The sequence below is a fragment of the Hippoglossus hippoglossus genome, chromosome 13 (genome assembly GCF_009819705.1).
Source record: "Hippoglossus hippoglossus isolate fHipHip1 chromosome 13, fHipHip1.pri, whole genome shotgun sequence".
NCBI classification, from domain to species: Eukaryota; Metazoa; Chordata; class Actinopteri; order Pleuronectiformes; family Pleuronectidae; genus Hippoglossus; species Hippoglossus hippoglossus.
This window is the reverse complement of record NC_047163.1, coordinates 18,706,225-18,721,904: the sequence shown is the minus strand read 5'-3', so window position 1 is coordinate 18,721,904 and position 15,680 is coordinate 18,706,225. Positions and strand designations below refer to the sequence as shown.

The following is a 15,680-nucleotide window of genomic DNA, read 5'->3' as shown; positions in this document are numbered from 1 at the left end:
AAAAAAAACAAGTTTCAATGGTCACAAAGCAACAATAGTATTGATGACGGTGGTGGTTCACATGTATAAATAAGGTATTGTGGGCTGAGTCCTTCGCTTACGGCCATACCACCCTGAACACGCCCGATCTCGTCCGATCTCGGAAGCTAAGCAGGGTCGGGCCTGGTTAGTACTTGGATGGGAGACCGCCTGGGAATACCAGGTGCTGTAAGCTTTTGCCAATTTTCTTTGCAACCAGCAGAGGGTGCCGTTGCTGCTGCTTCAGAGGAGACACATTTTGGAAAGAGCACGAAAGATTTACAATCAAAGAAAAAAAGGATATGGAACACACACATCACCAATGAAGGAAGAGAGCGACCATTCAAATGACTTTTGATATTCAAAACACTACTTTATTCGTGTGATCTTCGCATATCACTCTCAAAATGTCTTATTTGGAGAGAAGGATGAAAGAGCAGGGAGTTTACTCACCATCAAGGAAGAAAGAGTATATGAAACCCGGACATTTTCACTGAAGGAAAGTATTGAAAATTGTAATGATTTTTTTCTTGCAATATTATGACAAAATTGCACCTTGAGCTTCTTTTCCCCTTAACATTAAAAATAACAACAACAAAAAAAACAAGTTTCAATGGTCACAAAGCAACAATAGTATTGATGACGGTGGTGGTTCACATGTATAAATAAGGTATTGTGGGCTGAGTCCTTCGCTTACGGCCATACCACCCTGAACACGCCCGATCTCGTCCGATCTCGGAAGCTAAGCAGGGTCGGGCCTGGTTAGTACTTGGATGGGAGACCGCCTGGGAATACCAGGTGCTGTAAGCTTTTGCCAATTTTCTTTGCAACCAGCAGAGGGTGCCGTTGCTGCTGCTTCAGAGGAGACACATTTTGGAAAGAGCACGAAAGATTTACAATCAAAGAAAAAAAGGATATGGAACACACACATCACCAATGAAGGAAGAGAGCGACCATTCAAATGACTTTTGATATTCAAAACACTACTTTATTCGTGTGATCTTCGCATATCACTCTCAAAATGTCTTATTTGGAGAGAAGGATGAAAGAGCAGGGAGTTTACTCACCATCAAGGAAGAAAGAGTATATGAAACCCGGACATTTTCACTGAAGGAAAGTATTGAAAATTGTAATGATTTTTTTCTTGCAATATTATGACAAAATTGCACCTTGAGCTTCTTTTCCCCTTAACATTAAAAATAACAACAACAAAAAAAAACAAGTTTCAATGGTCACAAAGCAACAATAGTATTGATGACGGTGGTGGTTCACATGTATAAATAAGGTATTGTGGGCTGAGTCCTTCGCTTACGGCCATACCACCCTGAACACGCCCGATCTCGTCCGATCTCGGAAGCTAAGCAGGGTCGGGCCTGGTTAGTACTTGGATGGGAGACCGCCTGGGAATACCAGGTGCTGTAAGCTTTTGCCAATTTTCTTTGCAACCAGCAGAGGGTGCCGTTGCTGCTGCTTCAGAGGAGACACATTTTGGAAAGAGCACGAAAGATTTACAATCAAAGAAAAAAAGGATATGGAACACACACATCACCAATGAAGGAAGAGAGCGACCATTCAAATGACTTTTGATATTCAAAACACTACTTTATTCGTGTGATCTTCGCATATCACTCTCAAAATGTCTTATTTGGAGAGAAGGATGAAAGAGCAGGGAGTTTACTCACCATCAAGGAAGAAAGAGTATATGAAACCCGGACATTTTCACTGAAGGAAAGTATTGAAAATTGTAATGATTTTTTTCTTGCAATATTATGACAAAATTGCACCTTGAGCTTCTTTTCCCCTTAACATTAAAAATAACAACAACAAAAAAAAACAAGTTTCAATGGTCACAAAGCAACAATAGTATTGATGACGGTGGTGGTTCACATGTATAAATAAGGTATTGTGGGTGGAGTCCTTCGCTTACGGCCATACCACCCTGAACACGCCCGATCTCGTCCGATCTCGGAAGCTAACCAGGGTCGGGCCTGGTTAGTACTTGGATGGGAGACCGCCTGGGAATACCAGGTGCTGTAAGCTTTTGCCAATTTTCTTTGCAACCAGCAGAGGGTGCCGTTGCTGCTGCTTCAGAGGAGACACATTTTGGAAAGAGCACGAAAGATTTACAATCAAAGAAAAAAAGGATATGGAACACACACATCACCAATGAAGGAAGAGAGCGACCATTCAAATGACTTTTGATATTCAAAACACTACTTTATTCGTGTGATCTTCGCATATCACTCTCAAAATGTCTTATTTGGAGAGAAGGATGAAAGAGCAGGGAGTTTACTCACCATCAAGGAAGAAAGAGTATATGAAACCCGGACATTTTCACTGAAGGAAAGTATTGAAAATTGTAATGATTTTTTTCTTGCAATATTATGACAAAATTGCACCTTGAGCTTCTTTTCCCCTTAACATTAAAAATAACAACAACAAAAAAAACCAAGTTTCAATGGTCACAAAGCAACAATAGTATTGATGACGGTGGTGGTTCACATGTATAAATAAGGTATTGTGGGTTGAGTCCTTCGCTTACGGCCATACCACCCTGAACACGCCCGATCTCGTCCGATCTCGGAAGTTAACCAGGGTCGGGCCTGGTTAGTACTTGGATGGGAGACCGCCTGGGAATACCAGGTGCTGTAAGCTTTTGCCAATTTTCTTTGCAACCAGCAGAGGGTGCCGTTGCTGCTGCTTCAGAGGAGACACATTTTGGAAAGAGCACGAAAGATTTACAATCAAAGAAAAAAAGGATATGGAACACACACATCACCAATGAAGGAAGAGAGCGACCATTCAAATGACTTTTGATATTCAAAACACTACTTTATTCGTGTGATCTTCGCATATCACTCTCAAAATGTCTTATTTGGAGAGAAGGATGAAAGAGCAGGGAGTTTACTCACCATCAAGGAAGAAAGAGTATATGAAACCCGGACATTTTCACTGAAGGAAAGTATTGAAAATTGTAATGATTTTTTTCTTGCAATATTATGACAAAATTGCACCTTGAGCTTCTTTTCCCCTTAACATTAAAAATAACAACAACAAAAAAAAACAAGTTTCAATGGTCACAAAGCAACAATAGTATTGATGATGATGGTGGTTCACATGTATAAATAAGGTATTGTGGGCTGAGTCCTTCGCTTACGGCCATACCACCCTGAACACGCCCGATCTCGTCCGATCTCGGAAGCTAAGCAGGGTCGGGCCTGGTTAGTACTTGGATGGGAGACCGCCTGGGAATACCAGGTGCTGTAAGCTTTTGCCAATTTTCTTTGCAACCAGCAGAGGGTGCCGTTGCTGCTGCTTCAGAGGAGACACATTTTGGAAAGAGCACGAAAGATTTACAATCAAAGAAAAAAAGGATATGGAACACACACATCACCAATGAAGGAAGAGAGCGACCATTCAAATGACTTTTGATATTCAAAACACTACTTTATTCGTGTGATCTTCGCATATCACTCTCAAAATGTCTTATTTGGAGAGAAGGATGAAAGAGCAGGGAGTTTACTCACCATCAAGGAAGAAAGAGTATATGAAACCCGGACATTTTCACTGAAGGAAAGTATTGAAAATTGTAATGATTTTTTTCTTGCAATATTATGACAAAATTGCACCTTGAGCTTCTTTTCCCCTTAACATTAAAATTAACAACAACAAAAAAAAACAAGTTTCAATGGTCACAAAGCAACAATAGTATTGATGACGGTGGTGGTTCACATGTATAAATAAGGTATTGTGGGCTGAGTCCTTCGCTTACGGCCATACCACCCTGAACACGCCCGATCTCGTCCGATCTCGGAAGTTAACCAGGGTCGGGCCTGGTTAGTACTTGGATGGGAGACCGCCTGGGAATACCAGGTGCTGTAAGCTTTTGCCAATTTTCTTTGCAACCAGCAGAGGGTGCCGTTGCTGCTGCTTCAGAGGAGACACATTTTGGAAAGAGCACGAAAGATTTACAATCAAAGAAAAAAAGGATATGGAACACACACATCACCAATGAAGGAAGAGAGCGACCATTCAAATGACTTTTGATATTCAAAACACTACTTTATTCGTGTGATCTTCGCATATCACTCTCAAAATGTCATATTTGGAGAGAAGGATGAAAGAGCAGGGAGTTTACTCACCATCAAGGAAGAAAGAGTATATGAAACCCGGACATTTTCACTGAAGGAAAGTATTGAAAATTGTAATGATTTTTTTCTTGCAATATTATGACAAAATTGCACCTTGAGCTTCTTTTCCCCTTAACATTAAAAATAACAACAACAAAAAAAAACAAGTTTCAATGGTCACAAAGCAACAATAGTATTGATGACGGTGGTGGTTCACATGTATAAATAAGGTATTGTGGGTCGAGTCCTTCGCTTACGGCCATACCACCCTGAACACGCCCGATCTCGTCCGATCTCGGAAGCTAACCAGGGTCGGGCCTGGTTAGTACTTGGATGGGAGACCGCCTGGGAATACCAGGTGCTGTAAGCTTTTGCCAATTTTCTTTGCAACCAGCAGAGGGTGCCGTTGCTGCTGCTTCAGAGGAGACACATTTTGGAAAGAGCACGAAAGATTTACAATCAAAGAAAAAAAGGATATGGAACACACACATCACCAATGAAGGAAGAGAGCGACCATTCAAATGACTTTTGATATTCAAAACACTACTTTATTCGTGTGATCTTCGCATATCACTCTCAAAATGTCTTATTTGGAGAGAAGGATGAAAGAGCAGGGAGTTTACTCACCATCAAGGAAGAAAGAGTATATGAAACCCGGACATTTTCACTGAAGGAAAGTATTGAAAATTGTAATGATTTTTTTCTTGCAATATTATGACAAAATTGCACCTTGAGCTTCTTTTCCCCTTAACATTAAAATTAACAACAACAAAAAAAAACAAGTTTCAATGGTCACAAAGCAACAATAGTATTGATGACGGTGGTGGTTCACATGTATAAATAAGGTATTGTGGGTTGAGTCCTTCGCTTACGGCCATACCACCCTGAACACGCCCGATCTCGTCCGATCTCGGAAGTTAACCAGGGTCGGGCCTGGTTAGTACTTGGATGGGAGACCGCCTGGGAATACCAGGTGCTGTAAGCTTTTGCCAATTTTCTTTGCAACCAGCAGAGGGTGCCGTTGCTGCTGCTTCAGAGGAGACACATTTTGGAAAGAGCACGAAAGATTTACAATCAAAGAAAAAAAGGATATGGAACACACACATCACCAATGAAGGAAGAGAGCGACCATTCAAATGACTTTTGATATTCAAAACACTACTTTATTCGTGTGATCTTCGCATATCACTCTCAAAATGTCTTATTTGGAGAGAAGGATGAAAGAGCAGGGAGTTTACTCACCATCAAGGAAGAAAGAGTATATGAAACCCGGACATTTTCACTGAAGGAAAGTATTGAAAATTGTAATGATTTTTTTCTTGCAATATTATGACAAAATTGCACCTTGAGCTTCTTTTCCCCTTAACATTAAAAATAACAACAACAAAAAAAAACAAGTTTCAATGGTCACAAAGCAACAATAGTATTGATGACGGTGGTGGTTCACATGTATAAATAAGGTATTGTGGGCTGAGTCCTTCGCTTACGGCCATACCACCCTGAACACGCCCGATCTCGTCCGATCTCGGAAGCTAAGCAGGGTCGGGCCTGGTTAGTACTTGGATGGGAGACCGCCTGGGAATACCAGGTGCTGTAAGCTTTTGCCAATTTTCTTTGCAACCAGCAGAGGGTGCCGTTGCTGCTGCTTCAGAGGAGACACATTTTGGAAAGAGCACGAAAGATTTACAATCAAAGAAAAAAAGGATATGGAACACACACATCACCAATGAAGGAAGAGAGCGACCATTCAAATGACTTTTGATATTCAAAACACTACTTTATTCGTGTGATCTTCGCATATCACTCTCAAAATGTCTTATTTGGAGAGAAGGATGAAAGAGCAGGGAGTTTACTCACCATCAAGGAAGAAAGAGTATATGAAACCCGGACATTTTCACTGAAGGAAAGTATTGAAAATTGTAATGATTTTTTTCTTGCAATATTATGACAAAATTGCACCTTGAGCTTCTTTTCCCCTTAACATTAAAAATAACAACAACAAAAAAAAACAAGTTTCAATGGTCACAAAGTAACAGTAGTATTGATGATGGTGGTGGTTCACATGTATAAATAAGGTATTGTGGGTGGAGTCCTTCGCTTACGGCCATACCACCCTGAACACGCCCGATCTCGTCCGATCTCGGAAGTTAACCAGGGTCGGGCCTGGTTAGTACTTGGATGGGAGACCGCCTGGGAATACCAGGTGCTGTAAGCTTTTGCCAATTTTCTTTGCAACCAGCAGAGGGTGCCGTTGCTGCTGCTTCAGAGGAGACACATTTTGGAAAGAGCACGAAAGATTTACAATCAAAGAAAAAAAGGATATGGAACACACACATCACCAATGAAGGAAGAGAGCGACCATTCAAATGACTTTTGATATTCAAAACACTACTTTATTCGTGTGATCTTCGCATATCACTCTCAAAATGTCTTATTTGGAGAGAAGGATGAAAGAGCAGGGAGTTTACTCACCATCAAGGAAGAAAGAGTATATGAAACCCGGACATTTTCACTGAAGGAAAGTATTGAAAATTGTAATGATTTTTTTCTTGCAATATTATGACAAAATTGCACCTTGAGCTTCTTTTCCCCTTAACATTAAAAATAACAACAACAAAAAAAAACAAGTTTCAATGGTCACAAAGCAACAATAGTATTGATGACGGTGGTGGTTCACATGTATAAATAAGGTATTGTGGGTGGAGTCCTTCGCTTACGGCCATACCACCCTGAACACGCCCGATCTCGTCCGATCTCGGAAGTTAACCAGGGTCGGGCCTGGTTAGTACTTGGATGGGAGACCGCCTGGGAATACCAGGTGCTGTAAGCTTTTGCCAATTTTCTTTGCAACCAGCAGAGGGTGCCGTTGCTGCTGCTTCAGAGGAGACACATTTTGGAAAGAGCACGAAAGATTTACAATCAAAGAAAAAAAGGATATGGAACACACACATCACCAATGAAGGAAGAGAGCGACCATTCAAATGACTTTTGATATTCAAAACACTACTTTATTCGTGTGATCTTCGCATATCACTCTCAAAATGTCTTATTTGGAGAGAAGGATGAAAGAGCAGGGAGTTTACTCACCATCAAGGAAGAAAGAGTATATGAAACCCGGACATTTTCACTGAAGGAAAGTATTGAAAATTGTAATGATTTTTTTCTTGCAATATTATGACAAAATTGCACCTTGAGCTTCTTTTCCCCTTAACATTAAAAATAACAACAACAAAAAAAAACAAGTTTCAATAGTCACAAAGTAACAGTAGTATTGATGATGGTGGTGGTTCACATGTATAAATAAGGTATTGTGGGTGGAGTCCTTCGCTTACGGCCATACCACCCTGAACACGCCCGATCTCGTCCGATCTCGGAAGCTAACCAGGGTCGGGCCTGGTTAGTACTTGGATGGGAGACCGCCTGGGAATACCAGGTGCTGTAAGCTTTTGCCAATTTTCTTTGCAACCAGCAGAGGGTGCCGTTGCTGCTGCTTCAGAGGAGACACATTTTGGAAAGAGCACGAAAGATTTACAATCAAAGAAAAAAAGGATATGGAACACACACATCACCAATGAAGGAAGAGAGCGACCATTCAAATGACTTTTGATATTCAAAACACTACTTTATTCGTGTGATCTTCGCATATCACTCTCAAAATGTCATATTTGGAGAGAAGGATGAAAGAGCAGGGAGTTTACTCACCATCAAGGAAGAAAGAGTATATGAAACCCGGACATTTTCACTGAAGGAAAGTATTGAAAATTGTAATGATTTTTTTCTTGCAATATTATGACAAAATTGCACCTTGAGCTTCTTTTCCCCTTAACATTAAAATTAACAACAACAAAAAAAAACAAGTTTCAATGGTCACAAAGCAACAATAGTATTGATGACGGTGGTGGTTCACATGTATAAATAAGGTATTGTGGGTGGAGTCCTTCGCTTACGGCCATACCACCCTGAACACGCCCGATCTCGTCCGATCTCGGAAGTTAACCAGGGTCGGGCCTGGTTAGTACTTGGATGGGAGACCGCCTGGGAATACCAGGTGCTGTAAGCTTTTGCCAATTTTCTTTGCAACCAGCAGAGGGTGCCGTTGCTGCTGCTTCAGAGGAGACACATTTTGGAAAGAGCACGAAAGATTTACAATCAAAGAAAAAAAGGATATGGAACACACACATCACCAATGAAGGAAGAGAGCGACCATTCAAATGACTTTTGATATTCAAAACACTACTTTATTCGTGTGATCTTCGCATATCACTCTCAAAATGTCATATTTGGAGAGAAGGATGAAAGAGCAGGGAGTTTACTCACCATCAAGGAAGAAAGAGTATATGAAACCCGGACATTTTCACTGAAGGAAAGTATTGAAAATTGTAATGATTTTTTTCTTGCAATATTATGACAAAATTGCACCTTGAGCTTCTTTTCCCCTTAACATTAAAATTAACAACAACAAAAAAAAACAAGTTTCAATGGTCACAAAGCAACAATAGTATTGATGACGGTGGTGGTTCACATGTATAAATAAGGTATTGTGGGTGGAGTCCTTCGCTTACGGCCATACCACCCTGAACACGCCCGATCTCGTCCGATCTCGGAAGCTAACCAGGGTCGGGCCTGGTTAGTACTTGGATGGGAGACCGCCTGGGAATACCAGGTGCTGTAAGCTTTTTCCAATTTTCTTTGCAACCAGCAGAGGGTGCCGTTGCTGCTGCTTCAGAGGAGACACATTTTGGAAAGAGCACGAAAGATTTACAATCAAAGAAAAAAAGGATATGGAACACACACATCACCAATGAAGGAAGAGAGCGACCATTCAAATGACTTTTGATATTCAAAACACTACTTTATTCGTGTGATCTTCGCATATCACTCTCAAAATGTCATATTTGGAGAGAAGGATGAAAGAGCAGGGAGTTTACTCACCATCAAGGAAGAAAGAGTATATGAAACCCGGACATTTTCACTGAAGGAAAGTATTGAAAATTGTAATGATTTTTTTCTTGCAATATTATGACAAAATTGCACCTTGAGCTTCTTTTCCCCTTAACATTAAAAATAACAACAACAAAAAAAAACAAGTTTCAATGGTCACAAAGCAACAATAGTATTGATGACGGTGGTGGTTCACATGTATAAATAAGGTATTGTGGGTTGAGTCCTTCGCTTACGGCCATACCACCCTGAACACGCCCGATCTCGTCCGATCTCGGAAGCTAAGCAGGGTCGGGCCTGGTTAGTACTTGGATGGGAGACCGCCTGGGAATACCAGGTGCTGTAAGCTTTTGCCAATTTTCTTTGCAACCAGCAGAGGGTGCCGTTGCTGCTGCTTCAGAGGAGACACATTTTGGAAAGAGCACGAAAGATTTACAATCAAAGAAAAAAAGGATATGGAACACACACATCACCAATGAAGGAAGAGAGCGACCATTCAAATGACTTTTGATATTCAAAACACTACTTTATTCGTGTGATCTTCGCATATCACTCTCAAAATGTCTTATTTGGAGAGAAGGATGAAAGAGCAGGGAGTTTACTCACCATCAAGGAAGAAAGAGTATATGAAACCCGGACATTTTCACTGAAGGAAAGTATTGAAAATTGTAATGATTTTTTTCTTGCAATATTATGACAAAATTGCACCTTGAGCTTCTTTTCCCCTTAACATTAAAATTAACAACAACAAAAAAAAACAAGTTTCAATGGTCACAAAGCAACAATAGTATTGATGACGGTGGTGGTTCACATGTATAAATAAGGTATTGTGGGTGGAGTCCTTCGCTTACGGCCATACCACCCTGAACACGCCCGATCTCGTCCGATCTCGGAAGTTAACCAGGGTCGGGCCTGGTTAGTACTTGGATGGGAGACCGCCTGGGAATACCAGGTGCTGTAAGCTTTTGCCAATTTTCTTTGCAACCAGCAGAGGGTGCCGTTGCTGCTGCTTCAGAGGAGACACATTTTGGAAAGAGCACGAAAGATTTACAATCAAAGAAAAAAAGGATATGGAACACACACATCACCAATGAAGGAAGAGAGCGACCATTCAAATGACTTTTGATATTCAAAACACTACTTTATTCGTGTGATCTTCGCATATCACTCTCAAAATGTCTTATTTGGAGAGAAGGATGAAAGAGCAGGGAGTTTACTCACCATCAAGGAAGAAAGAGTATATGAAACCCGGACATTTTCACTGAAGGAAAGTATTGAAAATTGTAATGATTTTTTTCTTGCAATATTATGACAAAATTGCACCTTGAGCTTCTTTTCCCCTTAACATTAAAAATAACAACAACAAAAAAAAACAAGTTTCAATGGTCACAAAGCAACAATAGTATTGATGACGGTGGTGGTTCACATGTATAAATAAGGTATTGTGGGTGGAGTCCTTCGCTTACGGCCATACCACCCTGAACACGCCCGATCTCGTCCGATCTCGGAAGTTAACCAGGGTCGGGCCTGGTTAGTACTTGGATGGGAGACCGCCTGGGAATACCAGGTGCTGTAAGCTTTTGCCAATTTTCTTTGCAACCAGCAGAGGGTGCCGTTGCTGCTGCTTCAGAGGAGACACATTTTGGAAAGAGCACGAAAGATTTACAATCAAAGAAAAAAAGGATATGGAACACACACATCACCAATGAAGGAAGAGAGCGACCATTCAAATGACTTTTGATATTCAAAACACTACTTTATTCGTGTGATCTTCGCATATCACTCTCAAAATGTCTTATTTGGAGAGAAGGATGAAAGAGCAGGGAGTTTACTCACCATCAAGGAAGAAAGAGTATATGAAACCCGGACATTTTCACTGAAGGAAAGTATTGAAAATTGTAATGATTTTTTTCTTGCAATATTATGACAAAATTGCACCTTGAGCTTCTTTTCCCCTTAACATTAAAAATAACAACAACAAAAAAAAACAAGTTTCAATGGTCACAAAGCAACAATAGTATTGATGACGGTGGTGGTTCACATGTATAAATAAGGTATTGTGGGCGGAGTCCTTCGCTTACGGCCATACCACCCTGAACACGCCCGATCTCGTCCGATCTCGGAAGCTAAGCAGGGTCGGGCCTGGTTAGTACTTGGATGGGAGACCGCCTGGGAATACCAGGTGCTGTAAGCTTTTGCCAATTTTCTTTGCAACCAGCAGAGGGTGCCGTTGCTGCTGCTTCAGAGGAGACACATTTTGGAAAGAGCACGAAAGATTTACAATCAAAGAAAAAAAGGATATGGAACACACACATCACCAATGAAGGAAGAGAGCGACCATTCAAATGACTTTTGATATTCAAAACACTACTTTATTCGTGTGATCTTCGCATATCACTCTCAAAATGTCATATTTGGAGAGAAGGATGAAAGAGCAGGGAGTTTACTCACCATCAAGGAAGAAAGAGTATATGAAACCCGGACATTTTCACTGAAGGAAAGTATTGAAAATTGTAATGATTTTTTTCTTGCAATATTATGACAAAATTGCACCTTGAGCTTCTTTTCCCCTTAACATTAAAAATAACAACAACAAAAAAAAACAAGTTTCAATGGTCACAAAGCAACAATAGTATTGATGACGGTGGTGGTTCACATGTATAAATAAGGTATTGTGGGCGGAGTCCTTCGCTTACGGCCATACCACCCTGAACACGCCCGATCTCGTCCGATCTCGGAAGCTAAGCAGGGTCGGGCCTGGTTAGTACTTGGATGGGAGACCGCCTGGGAATACCAGGTGCTGTAAGCTTTTGCCAATTTTCTTTGCAACCAGCAGAGGGTGCCGTTGCTGCTGCTTCAGAGGAGACACATTTTGGAAAGAGCACGAAAGATTTACAATCAAAGAAAAAAAGGATATGGAACACACACATCACCAATGAAGGAAGAGAGCGACCATTCAAATGACTTTTGATATTCAAAACACTACTTTATTCGTGTGATCTTCGCATATCACTCTCAAAATGTCATATTTGGAGAGAAGGATGAAAGAGCAGGGAGTTTACTCACCATCAAGGAAGAAAGAGTATATGAAACCCGGACATTTTCACTGAAGGAAAGTATTGAAAATTGTAATGATTTTTTTCTTGCAATATTATGACAAAATTGCACCTTGAGCTTCTTTTCCCCTTAACATTAAAAATAACAACAACAAAAAAAAACAAGTTTCAATGGTCACAAAGCAACAATAGTATTGATGACGGTGGTGGTTCACATGTATAAATAAGGTATTGTGGGTGGAGTCCTTCGCTTACGGCCATACCACCCTGAACACGCCCGATCTCGTCCGATCTCGGAAGCTAACCAGGGTCGGGCCTGGTTAGTACTTGGATGGGAGACCGCCTGGGAATACCAGGTGCTGTAAGCTTTTGCCAATTTTCTTTGCAACCAGCAGAGGGTGCCGTTGCTGCTGCTTCAGAGGAGACACATTTTGGAAAGAGCACGAAAGATTTACAATCAAAGAAAAAAAGGATATGGAACACACACATCACCAATGAAGGAAGAGAGCGACCATTCAAATGACTTTTGATATTCAAAACACTACTTTATTCGTGTGATCTTCGCATATCACTCTCAAAATGTCATATTTGGAGAGAAGGATGAAAGAGCAGGGAGTTTACTCACCATCAAGGAAGAAAGAGTATATGAAACCCGGACATTTTCACTGAAGGAAAGTATTGAAAATTGTAATGATTTTTTTCTTGCAATATTATGACAAAATTGCACCTTGAGCTTCTTTTCCCCTTAACATTAAAATTAACAACAACAAAAAAAAACAAGTTTCAATGGTCACAAAGCAACAATAGTATTGATGACGGTGGTGGTTCACATGTATAAATAAGGTATTGTGGGTTGAGTCCTTCGCTTACGGCCATACCACCCTGAACACGCCCGATCTCGTCCGATCTCGGAAGTTAACCAGGGTCGGGCCTGGTTAGTACTTGGATGGGAGACCGCCTGGGAATACCAGGTGCTGTAAGCTTTTGCCAATTTTCTTTGCAACCAGCAGAGGGTGCCGTTGCTGCTGCTTCAGAGGAGACACATTTTGGAAAGAGCACGAAAGATTTACAATCAAAGAAAAAAAGGATATGGAACACACACATCACCAATGAAGGAAGAGAGCGACCATTCAAATGACTTTTGATATTCAAAACACTACTTTATTCGTGTGATCTTCGCATATCACTCTCAAAATGTCTTATTTGGAGAGAAGGATGAAAGAGCAGGGAGTTTACTCACCATCAAGGAAGAAAGAGTATATGAAACCCGGACATTTTCACTGAAGGAAAGTATTGAAAATTGTAATGATTTTTTTCTTGCAATATTATGACAAAATTGCACCTTGAGCTTCTTTTCCCCTTAACATTAAAAATAACAACAACAAAAAAAAACAAGTTTCAATGGTCACAAAGCAACAATAGTATTGATGACGGTGGTGGTTCACATGTATAAATAAGGTATTGTGGGTGGAGTCCTTCGCTTACGGCCATACCACCCTGAACACGCCCGATCTCGTCCGATCTCGGAAGTTAACCAGGGTCGGGCCTGGTTAGTACTTGGATGGGAGACCGCCTGGGAATACCAGGTGCTGTAAGCTTTTGCCAATTTTCTTTGCAACCAGCAGAGGGTGCCGTTGCTGCTGCTTCAGAGGAGACACATTTTGGAAAGAGCACGAAAGATTTACAATCAAAGAAAAAAAGGATATGGAACACACACATCACCAATGAAGGAAGAGAGCGACCATTCAAATGACTTTTGATATTCAAAACACTACTTTATTCGTGTGATCTTCGCATATCACTCTCAAAATGTCTTATTTGGAGAGAAGGATGAAAGAGCAGGGAGTTTACTCACCATCAAGGAAGAAAGAGTATATGAAACCCGGACATTTTCACTGAAGGAAAGTATTGAAAATTGTAATGATTTTTTTCTTGCAATATTATGACAAAATTGCACCTTGAGCTTCTTTTCCCCTTAACATTAAAAATAACAACAACAAAAAAAAACAAGTTTCAATGGTCACAAAGCAACAATAGTATTGATGACGGTGGTGGTTCACATGTATAAATAAGGTATTGTGGGTGGAGTCCTTCGCTTACGGCCATACCACCCTGAACACGCCCGATCTCGTCCGATCTCGGAAGTTAACCAGGGTCGGGCCTGGTTAGTACTTGGATGGGAGACCGCCTGGGAATACCAGGTGCTGTAAGCTTTTGCCAATTTTCTTTGCAACCAGCAGAGGGTGCCGTTGCTGCTGCTTCAGAGGAGACACATTTTGGAAAGAGCACGAAAGATTTACAATCAAAGAAAAAAAGGATATGGAACACACACATCACCAATGAAGGAAGAGAGCGACCATTCAAATGACTTTTGATATTCAAAACACTACTTTATTCGTGTGATCTTCGCATATCACTCTCAAAATGTCATATTTGGAGAGAAGGATGAAAGAGCAGGGAGTTTACTCACCATCAAGGAAGAAAGAGTATATGAAACCCGGACATTTTCACTGAAGGAAAGTATTGAAAATTGTAATGATTTTTTTCTTGCAATATTATGACAAAATTGCACCTTGAGCTTCTTTTCCCCTTAACATTAAAATTAACAACAACAAAAAAAAACAAGTTTCAATGGTCACAAAGCAACAATAGTATTGATGACGGTGGTGGTTCACATGTATAAATAAGGTATTGTGGGCTGAGTCCTTCGCTTACGGCCATACCACCCTGAACACGCCCGATCTCGTCCGATCTCGGAAGCTAAGCAGGGTCGGGCCTGGTTAGTACTTGGATGGGAGACCGCCTGGGAATACCAGGTGCTGTAAGCTTTTGCCAATTTTCTTTGCAACCAGCAGAGGGTGCCGTTGCTGCTGCTTCAGAGGAGACACATTTTGGAAAGAGCACGAAAGATTTACAATCAAAGAAAAAAAGGATATGGAACACACACATCACCAATGAAGGAAGAGAGCGACCATTCAAATGACTTTTGATATTCAAAACACTACTTTATTCGTGTGATCTTCGCATATCACTCTCAAAATGTCTTATTTGGAGAGAAGGATGAAAGAGCAGGGAGTTTACTCACCATCAAGGAAGAAAGAGTATATGAAACCCGGACATTTTCACTGAAGGAAAGTATTGAAAATTGTAATGATTTTTTTCTTGCAATATTATGACAAAATTGCACCTTGAGCTTCTTTTCCCCTTAACATTAAAAATAACAACAACAAAAAAAAACAAGTTTCAATGGTCACAAAGCAACAATAGTATTGATGACGGTGGTGGTTCACATGTATAAATAAGGTATTGTGGGCTGAGTCCTTCGCTTACGGCCATACCACCCTGAACACGCCCGATCTCGTCCGATCTCGGAAGCTAAGCAGGGTCGGGCCTGGTTAGTACTTGGATGGGAGACCGCCTGGGAATACCAGGTGCTGTAAGCTTTTGCCAATTTTCTTTGCAACCAGCAGAGGGTGCCGTTGCTGCTGCTTCAGAGGAGACACATTTTGGAAAGAGCACGAAAGATTTACAATCA

General features: G+C 40.8%; 26 non-coding genes across 26 annotated transcripts; all 26 read left to right on the top strand.

The window, feature by feature from the left end:
- The first annotated feature begins 95 nt into the window (after window positions 1-95).
- On the top strand, window positions 96-214 carry LOC117773521. The gene has a single exon (XR_004615949.1). It is a non-coding gene; the product is annotated as a 5S ribosomal RNA (ribosomal RNA).
- Window positions 215-709: 495 nt separating this feature from the next.
- Window positions 710-828, top strand: LOC117773520. Its single transcript, XR_004615948.1, has one exon. It is a non-coding gene; the product is annotated as a 5S ribosomal RNA (ribosomal RNA).
- A 496-nt stretch (window positions 829-1,324) lies between these two features.
- LOC117773519 lies at window positions 1,325-1,443 on the top strand. Its single transcript, XR_004615947.1, has one exon. It is a non-coding gene; the product is annotated as a 5S ribosomal RNA (ribosomal RNA).
- Window positions 1,444-1,939: 496 nt separating this feature from the next.
- LOC117773539 lies at window positions 1,940-2,058 on the top strand. Its single transcript, XR_004615967.1, has one exon. It is a non-coding gene; the product is annotated as a 5S ribosomal RNA (ribosomal RNA).
- A 496-nt stretch (window positions 2,059-2,554) lies between these two features.
- Window positions 2,555-2,673, top strand: LOC117773533. Its single transcript, XR_004615961.1, has one exon. It is a non-coding gene; the product is annotated as a 5S ribosomal RNA (ribosomal RNA).
- Window positions 2,674-3,169: 496 nt separating this feature from the next.
- On the top strand, window positions 3,170-3,288 carry LOC117773516. Its single transcript, XR_004615944.1, has one exon. It is a non-coding gene; the product is annotated as a 5S ribosomal RNA (ribosomal RNA).
- A 496-nt stretch (window positions 3,289-3,784) lies between these two features.
- On the top strand, window positions 3,785-3,903 carry LOC117773532. The gene has a single exon (XR_004615960.1). It is a non-coding gene; the product is annotated as a 5S ribosomal RNA (ribosomal RNA).
- Window positions 3,904-4,399: 496 nt separating this feature from the next.
- On the top strand, window positions 4,400-4,518 carry LOC117773537. Its single transcript, XR_004615965.1, has one exon. It is a non-coding gene; the product is annotated as a 5S ribosomal RNA (ribosomal RNA).
- Window positions 4,519-5,014: 496 nt separating this feature from the next.
- Window positions 5,015-5,133, top strand: LOC117773531. The gene has a single exon (XR_004615959.1). It is a non-coding gene; the product is annotated as a 5S ribosomal RNA (ribosomal RNA).
- A 496-nt stretch (window positions 5,134-5,629) lies between these two features.
- Window positions 5,630-5,748, top strand: LOC117773505. Its single transcript, XR_004615934.1, has one exon. It is a non-coding gene; the product is annotated as a 5S ribosomal RNA (ribosomal RNA).
- Window positions 5,749-6,244: 496 nt separating this feature from the next.
- On the top strand, window positions 6,245-6,363 carry LOC117773530. Its single transcript, XR_004615958.1, has one exon. It is a non-coding gene; the product is annotated as a 5S ribosomal RNA (ribosomal RNA).
- Window positions 6,364-6,859: 496 nt separating this feature from the next.
- Window positions 6,860-6,978, top strand: LOC117773529. The gene has a single exon (XR_004615957.1). It is a non-coding gene; the product is annotated as a 5S ribosomal RNA (ribosomal RNA).
- A 496-nt stretch (window positions 6,979-7,474) lies between these two features.
- LOC117773536 lies at window positions 7,475-7,593 on the top strand. Its single transcript, XR_004615964.1, has one exon. It is a non-coding gene; the product is annotated as a 5S ribosomal RNA (ribosomal RNA).
- Window positions 7,594-8,089: 496 nt separating this feature from the next.
- On the top strand, window positions 8,090-8,208 carry LOC117773528. The gene has a single exon (XR_004615956.1). It is a non-coding gene; the product is annotated as a 5S ribosomal RNA (ribosomal RNA).
- A 496-nt stretch (window positions 8,209-8,704) lies between these two features.
- Window positions 8,705-8,823, top strand: LOC117773535. The gene has a single exon (XR_004615963.1). It is a non-coding gene; the product is annotated as a 5S ribosomal RNA (ribosomal RNA).
- A 496-nt stretch (window positions 8,824-9,319) lies between these two features.
- On the top strand, window positions 9,320-9,438 carry LOC117773550. Its single transcript, XR_004615975.1, has one exon. It is a non-coding gene; the product is annotated as a 5S ribosomal RNA (ribosomal RNA).
- Window positions 9,439-9,934: 496 nt separating this feature from the next.
- On the top strand, window positions 9,935-10,053 carry LOC117773526. Its single transcript, XR_004615954.1, has one exon. It is a non-coding gene; the product is annotated as a 5S ribosomal RNA (ribosomal RNA).
- A 496-nt stretch (window positions 10,054-10,549) lies between these two features.
- LOC117773525 lies at window positions 10,550-10,668 on the top strand. The gene has a single exon (XR_004615953.1). It is a non-coding gene; the product is annotated as a 5S ribosomal RNA (ribosomal RNA).
- A 496-nt stretch (window positions 10,669-11,164) lies between these two features.
- On the top strand, window positions 11,165-11,283 carry LOC117773549. The gene has a single exon (XR_004615974.1). It is a non-coding gene; the product is annotated as a 5S ribosomal RNA (ribosomal RNA).
- A 496-nt stretch (window positions 11,284-11,779) lies between these two features.
- LOC117773538 lies at window positions 11,780-11,898 on the top strand. The gene has a single exon (XR_004615966.1). It is a non-coding gene; the product is annotated as a 5S ribosomal RNA (ribosomal RNA).
- A 496-nt stretch (window positions 11,899-12,394) lies between these two features.
- Window positions 12,395-12,513, top strand: LOC117773534. The gene has a single exon (XR_004615962.1). It is a non-coding gene; the product is annotated as a 5S ribosomal RNA (ribosomal RNA).
- Window positions 12,514-13,009: 496 nt separating this feature from the next.
- LOC117773524 lies at window positions 13,010-13,128 on the top strand. Its single transcript, XR_004615952.1, has one exon. It is a non-coding gene; the product is annotated as a 5S ribosomal RNA (ribosomal RNA).
- Window positions 13,129-13,624: 496 nt separating this feature from the next.
- Window positions 13,625-13,743, top strand: LOC117773523. The gene has a single exon (XR_004615951.1). It is a non-coding gene; the product is annotated as a 5S ribosomal RNA (ribosomal RNA).
- A 496-nt stretch (window positions 13,744-14,239) lies between these two features.
- On the top strand, window positions 14,240-14,358 carry LOC117773522. Its single transcript, XR_004615950.1, has one exon. It is a non-coding gene; the product is annotated as a 5S ribosomal RNA (ribosomal RNA).
- A 496-nt stretch (window positions 14,359-14,854) lies between these two features.
- Window positions 14,855-14,973, top strand: LOC117773527. The gene has a single exon (XR_004615955.1). It is a non-coding gene; the product is annotated as a 5S ribosomal RNA (ribosomal RNA).
- Window positions 14,974-15,469: 496 nt separating this feature from the next.
- Window positions 15,470-15,588, top strand: LOC117773499. Its single transcript, XR_004615928.1, has one exon. It is a non-coding gene; the product is annotated as a 5S ribosomal RNA (ribosomal RNA).
- The last annotated feature ends 92 nt before the right edge of the window (window positions 15,589-15,680 follow it).